Raw genomic sequence first — 7,536 nt, forward strand, 5'->3', positions numbered from 1 at the left:
CACAGAAAGAAGTCTGAAGTTCAAAGGTAAAGGGGAGGGGGCTGAGCAGGTGTCAAGGAATGAAGGGCACCCTGCCTGCGCCCTCACCCCGCCCAGCGCATCTCCCAGTGCATGTGGAGTACTGCAAAGCCCAACACTGAGTCAGACTGGTCCAAAGCTGAGAAAGGAGGGCGCGCAGTATGCGGGGAGGACCAAGGTGTGGGGAGAACTCTGTGACAACCTGGGCTCAGACACCGAGTCCGTGGGAGGGTTGGAGCCAGCACAATACCCCAAAGACAGAGGCGAGGCACCAAGAAGTGGCCCTTCTACGTCCACACTTCACTCAGTCTGAGCTGTAATAAATGAAGCTTTCAGTACTGGAGAATTAAGTGAAAACCTTTCATCAAATATATTTTCTAAACAGGCATAGAAGACAGTCCATGGTGAGCCGTACAGGAGGCTCGTGACAAGGTGCAGGACAGCAGGCTGTCAAGCACGGCTCAGGGGCGCCCGAGGCTCCAGTGAATCCCCAGTTCCCGGGCCATTTGCCTGCCCAGCGACCTCTGCAGCTGGGGATCGCTGAACAAGGAGGTTGGGCCTAGAAGGAACATAAAAACAGTGTCAAGCTAAATTAACTCATCCTGGAGGGGATGGGAATACAGCCTGGGAACTCTAATTTCAAATTTTCTTTTTTAAATCAGTTTGTAAAGCTCCCCCCAAAATCCCATAGGACTTTGATTGGGCTTGCATTAAATCGATGGGTTTTGGGAGAATCGCCACTTCCAGAGTGTGTCCTGAGACTCCCTGTGAAATCCAGTATCTCAGTGCGATCCCCTTCCTCTTCAAGCCTCTGCCCCAGTTACTGCTCGTGTCTCCCCCACCCCCCAGTTAGACACAGCACACCCCTCTGCTCCACGTGCACCCTCATGGCCCGCTCTGCCTCCTGCACGAAGCTTTCTCCAAGGACTCCGACCAGGCATCTTGGCTTATTGGAGATGCAGCCACACCTGGCAAGAGGAAGCTCTGTTAAATGTTAGCTATTATGATTATCATGTAAATAGTTTACTGATTCACTTCGAGATTTTCTTTTAGAAAGGCAATTGATTTCCTCTTACCTAGAACATTGCCCCCAAATTACTACAATTCCTAAAACTGTCTTATTTTCTGAAAGCACAGTGAAGGAGGCATAGAGTGACTTCGGAGAATTCTTCTGAAAACTTCCTCCAGTAGGTCCTCCCGGTTTTAAAACAGTGAGGCTGCTGTTCATGTTTTAACCCATTTCTCCAGACCAACACCATCATAAACTGATTATTTCTGAGGTGAGAATCTGGTCCATAAACAACCAGTCTCTTTTTAGTAAGTGTCCTCTCTACATGAATAGAAAGTATCAGATCAGAGCATCTGGAGCAAACTATTTCAGGGGTCATTAAAGGTGACCTATAATTTTTGTTTCTGTTTGTTTCCCTCAAAATTAGTAAATTTGATGGGCTTGAATTGCTGGTTTAGTTTCCATAACAAACAGAATGACCTTCTGGTCACCAGAAATGATCTATCCAGCATTATCTAAAGTTAGAAGGGTTAAAACAAAGAGCTGAATTCAAGGCACCAGGAAGCTATATGAAATAAAACTTGGCAAGTGTGCTTCTGAGATGCATTTAGAGAGCCATAAATGCCATCTCATGTCACTTCATCTTTTCAATTAGAAAGACTTTATTTGGGGGACAAGAGAGTTGTGGATTAAAAGCAATTACTGAGATTCTTAAGCCCTGAAGTATCACAATAATTCATGTAATAACATTTTAAACAATCAGCTTTGAATCCTTAGTAAATTTCACTTCAACCAGAATGATGTTTAGTAAAAAGTCACCCTAAGGGTTGCACAGACCACTAACTGTCAAGTGGTAAGAACTCATTAAACACTCTGATATTAAACTAAAGATACTCGATTTCATAGAACTTTATGATTTAAAAATTGCATCATAGTCTCAAAAATGTCACATAGTTGAGCAAATATTTGCTGAGGGTGTATGTCAGGCCTGCTCTAGGGCTGAAGATGCTCAAAGGAACCTGACCGTGGCCCTGCCTTTGAGCTACGCAGCATAATGCCTCCTGGCCTCCTCACTGGCATCAGTAATCAGCATGCAAGTGTAAAAACTGTCCCTTCTCTTTCTGCCTGGTGACTGAGTTCCACATCCACTCTGCTATGGATAAGCAGTAAGTCTTGATTTAAGGGACGCATCGCTTATCTGTCTTCATTATTTACCTGCAGGACGAGGCGAATCTGTCTGCTCTCCCAGAGCCAATGGGGAGAGAATGCGAAGCCCTTTTCCAGCGTCTTCCGAGCTTCCGTGGGTGGACTATTAGTCCTCTATTAGCTGCAGCCCCATGAGTCAGTCAGCAAGCACGTCCCTCCCTTTCCCGGGGGTGATGGATGGGTCAGGACCAGTGAGCACAAGGACTCAGGGCAGGGAAGGAGGTGCTGCGTGGGAGAATAAACAGGATGGAGTGGAGAAATGTCCATCAAAATCCCATGCTTGTCTACCACTTGGTAATAAGGACCTCATATTCTGTTCCAGAAACCCCAGGATATGGGCAGAAATTCGGTGGGGCGGGGTGGCTGACTCATGTCAGGTGCAAAATCCCCATGGCGTTGAAAGCGATCAGCTGTGACGTCCTTGACGTTTCAGAGGGAGCAGCAGGTGCTGCTGCATTTGTGGAGACGCGCAGCCCAGCCCTTCTGGGATTGAGATACTTGGTCTGTTTTCAGACCAAGCCTGGCACACTCATCCTGAGCTTTCGGCTTGGAGGCCACACTCAGGGAACAACTTCTGTGAAGTTCTGGCTGCGCTGTGGTAGCATCTGATGACAGACACAGGAGGAAACATCCAACACAGGCCTGCTTCCAGGGCCGGTGAGCAGGAGAAATGCAGTGCGGGGCATGGCACCCAAGTAGAAGTGACCACTGCATCCACAGATGACGGAGCAATCACCCTGCCAAAGAGCTCTCCGGGAGTTCCTGCTGTAAGGTGCTTCTTTGCATTCAAAATATTATTCAATTGACCAAAAAAACAGGAAAGTCCTGGGGCAGGACTGCTGCTCGGAGGAAGCCTTACAGCACGTGGGGAGGCCTGTGCTGAGAGCTGACTGGCTGAAATTCTGGGTTCATTCCTCAGAGTGACAAGAACAATGGCACTATTAAAACACGAAATGAAAGGTTGCTGTTGATGGTGACGAATGCGTAGATAAGAGCTTTGGTTCCGTCAACGGAAGTGAAGAAATGCAACTGTTAGAAAGGAGCACCACAGCCCCAAGAGGGGAGCTGGCCAGCCAGCAAATGGGCTCAGCACCCAGCCTGGCCCAGGGCAGTGCCCCCCACAGGCAGCCCCGGCCGTTGGGAGCCTGCAGCTGGGACCCACGAGATAGCCTGTCCCATGCGCCCTCCAGCCCCAGAAGGGGGACACACTGTGAGAGGACCCAAGTCCTCCCAGGGGAAGGTGACCTTGCTGAGACAATCCCTCCTTCTCTTCTGCTGATAAATGTTTGCCCCCACCCTCCTGCCTCTGAGAACCTTCCCTTCACACGGTTCCTCAGAGGGCTTCTCCGCTCACCAGGTGGGATGCTGCCCGATTCATGAATCGTTTAATAAAACCAATTCCATCTCAACCTAGTTGGTCAAATTTTGTCTTTTTTAATACAAGTGAGTATTAAACATGTCTCTGAAAAAATATATTTTTTTGGTGGGGGGATGAGTCAGTTCATCCTATAAAAAATACAATAATCGATTTTTTAGTATCCCAGAATGATCATGACTTTATCACTCCCAGGAGAAACTGTTTTGATGATGTAGCCTCCGACACTGACCGCCTCAGGCTTGTTAACCCTCTGTCATTGGAAGTTCTCGCACGATTTGACCTCTTGTTTAAAAACAACCAGGTACCAGGGCAGCTGTCTGTCCCCTGTAGTCCTACAAAGTCCTCTGAAGAAATGGAGGTTTAACCACTGCACTGGACAAAGGACCATCAAAGTTCTAGGGTTTTGGGGCTTTTTTTTTTATTGTAACCACCGTTTCTTCTTTAAAAAGTCAGCCATGTGACTGGTAATGTATCAGTTTGTTATTTAAGATCTCACTGCCTAGTTTGGTTGCTTATTTTGATAAGACGGATCTGCCTCAAGAGGAAATGAAATACATTTCCTGAGCTCTGAGAATAAGGAGCCGCGTCTGCTCGCCACCTGATGAAGGCGCTGGGAGAGGCCAGAAAGGAGAAGTATGGAGCTGAAGAGCAAATCACAACAGCCCAACAGCACAAATCCCTTTCCCAGGGGAACCAGGAATACAAAGAACCTGAGTGCTTGTGCATCAAAACAGTCATTTTTCTCCAGCTCCCACCCAGCGAGAAACGGAGAAGCTGAGAGGTGAGACCGCTGATTGGATGCAAGGTCCAGAGAAAGAACAATTTCTGGCTGCACACGGGTGCTGTGTGAGTGACATTACCTGTGTTTGTGTGACATCTTTCCCAAGCTTGTTTAAGAATTTCCTTAAATGTATTAAACACACAGTGGTGTGGAGAAGGCGGGAGCTGGCATCAAAGGCGGAGCTGGCCCCAGAGGGGAAATAAAACAGAGACAGCCTGAACTCTGGTCCCTGGGGCAGGCGGTTAGGATGTAATTGCCTTCTCTGGGGGTTCTGGTAAACAGCGCCGGGGAGAGATGGCTAATAAGAGCTGTGGCGTGCAGCTACGGATGCCAGTAAGAATGCCAGGAATGCGGGCTTCTGGAGGAATTGCTCTAATAAATACCTTTGATTATGAAATGCAGTTTCCCCAAGAGCTCAGAGAATGACTGTGAATTTTGTTTCTATTCATCCTCATGATGGATCTCGGAGCTTGTTAGAGGTGGGTGTTTTCTGCCTCCATTGGTTCATTTATTAAAAAAATCAAAGCTCACAGAACTTAAATATAATCCTAAACAATACAGTGAATCACCTCAGGTAAAAATCCACCCCTCCCCCGATTTTGGTCTGGTTTTCTAAAGCTGGTCTATGCCTGATTTTTCCACTTAGAGAATAAATTTGAGACCAGAGGTGGGGTTGCCAGATTTAGCAAATAAAAATTACAAGCTTGCTCAGTTAAATGTGAATTTCAGAGGAGCAGCTGATATGTTTGGCATAAACATGTCCTTTGCAATATTAGGTACATACTTTCATTAAAAATTTTATTCGTTGTCCATCTGAAATTCACATTTAGTTGGGTGTCCTGTACTTCATCTGGGAACCCTTACCAGAGTGCTCAGATTCAGCCAAGGAAAGGTCAGATGCTCTCTTGTCCTTATGAACTGTTTCTGCCAAGCCCCTTCTTCATTCAGCTCCCTCTGCCCAAGTCCCTGGTGCTGCCCTTGAGGCCTGGCTTTTCTCCTTGGCAGGTGCTGGGTGGCGGGCCCCCACCTCCTGGCCTGAAGTCCTGCCTGGGTACCACCCCCAAGCCCTCACCACGGCGGCTGATGGACAGGTTAATTCCACCTAACATCTTAAACTTCTTGGCACAAGAGAACCTTTCCTTTCTCATCAGAAAGCTATTATTAGTTCTTTTTAAACTTTTAAACTAAAATATTGTTATTGATTTTGACATCTTAAGAAGAACAATACAGGTTTTGCTCTGTAGTGCATAAAATACCTGTGGAAGGAAGAATGAGGGTCGAAGTGAGAAATCGTAGTTTCCTGGATGGGGAGTGATCTGTTACGTCCCACAATTACAGGACAGACCCTAAAATCCAACCCCCCTCTGGCTATCCACACGTGGCTCCAACAGAGGAATGAAAACTGGGCTAGTCTGGGGCATCCTTTCCTTTCACCTGATTGCAGTTCCCTGTCTGCCACTATGCTGCCCGAGGGGCCGCATGGAATTGCCTATGTGCTAAGTTCCATTTTTCAGTCACAGACACTGCATCTCTTCTATGCATGAAAACAGAAGGGAACAACAAAGCACTATAAATGGCTGTGATGCCTTTAATATGTCCTCAAATCCAGTGTCTGACATTCCTGTGTCATGTTTTGACTCAACGGTGTCCAAGTTGCTCACCCAGGAGTAACCTCTGGGGTATACCTCGGGGCACCAGGGGAGAAGCTTCTATGCAGCTGTCCTTGGAATGTTTGCAGGCTCTTAACACTCGTTCTGTACATTCTGATGCTGATGTTTTATCATCTTAACAAGGAGCAAGAAAGAGTTCCAGAAAACTACTAAATTCATTTCATACCTCCAGTGAGCCAAGGTATTGGGTGATCGGAAACCCAGGGATTTCAGGTGTCCAGACACGGCACCAGGATGGGGTCACCAGGCTGTTCCAGGAGTACATGCTCAGGTAGACGAGTTGTCACATAGGCAGCAAAGCGACAGTGTAGTTTCAGGTCAATCACAATGGCCATTGTCGAGAAGACACAGCCCTATACCAGAGCTGTCAACATGTAAAGGCTGAAGGTACCATGTGTGGCTGATGAATATTCTAGAGTTACCCCTGGGGACCATTTGTAGTACATCTGCCCACTGTCTTCTGGGAACATCTCAGCCAGCGGGTGCTCCCCAAGCCCCACCATGAATCTCAAGTGTCATCCAGTCCCGGTGACAAGGCCTCCAGTTGTCTTTCCATGAAGACAGTGATGCCTAAAGCAATCTGTGGTTGAAATGCAAAATGATAAAGAGCAATTAAAATGACAGAAATATAAACACATTGTGTTGTATGAATGTTTAATAACATTTTTAAAGTCACTAATCAATACGTGGTTAGGTAGAAAGAATTGGGACCCTGGTTCTGGTCATATGTCTAGATAAGGTTTTTGAAACTAGTATTTAAAAATGTGCTAAATGCCTACAAAAATGAGCAATAAATTATGAATGAAATACTAAGATGAATTTCTTAATGTGATCTTAAATCGGAGTGCATCTCTGGGGGTATTGCTGCAACATACCTATTTGTGAAAAAATTGTTTTGCAATTGTGAAAAAAAGCTCTTCTAATAAGCTCATACACTCAGTAAAGCATTTGGGATGTATCTTCATCTTTTTCAGTTTTCCACCAAGTATAGACAGAGATGCTAGCGCAGGGTGACTGTTAGTCGGCACTGCACTTTCTCAGAGATGCCATGAGCCAGAGTAAGGCTGATGCTTGAGCTGGATGCTTGCTTGGTCCACACCATCTCCTCTGGAGGTACAGTGGCTTCCTTTCTAAATAAATGTTTCTTGGTCTGGTCTGACATCTTAAAGTAGCATTTCCCATCACCGGTATGATGATAAAAAGCCCGCATTTCCAGACTCAGGCCCCTATCACATGGATTTGACACCCGATGGCACATGGGCAGTGTCAGCTGACTTGCTCAGTACAGATACCCGGTGTCGCTCAGACCACGGCCAGCCTGACAGCTGGCAGTGCTCTGGTGATCTGCACAGGTTGACCCAGTCCTGGTAGGTATCATGACATCCCGAGATACTGAAGTGCCAGGACAGAAGTGCCCCCACATTAGCTTCTTCAGAATCAAATCTCCTTCGCCCATGCAACTGCCAGGGACTTT

At 46.7% G+C, this 7,536-nt stretch overlaps 1 long non-coding RNA gene across 1 annotated transcript; it reads right to left on the reverse strand.

Moving 5' to 3' along the window:
• Window positions 1–288: 288 nt before the first annotated feature.
• Window positions 289–3,725, reverse strand: LOC108386830 (uncharacterized). Its single transcript, XR_001850646.3, has 3 exons — window positions 2,243–3,725; window positions 883–986; window positions 289–577 (listed from the first exon to the last, which is right to left on the reverse strand). It is a non-coding gene; the product is annotated as an uncharacterized lncRNA (long non-coding RNA).
• Between the last annotated feature and the right edge of the window lie 3,811 nt (window positions 3,726–7,536).

Source organism: Manis javanica, chromosome 13, assembly GCF_040802235.1.
Source record: "Manis javanica isolate MJ-LG chromosome 13, MJ_LKY, whole genome shotgun sequence".
Classification (NCBI taxonomy): domain Eukaryota; kingdom Metazoa; phylum Chordata; class Mammalia; order Pholidota; family Manidae; genus Manis; species Manis javanica.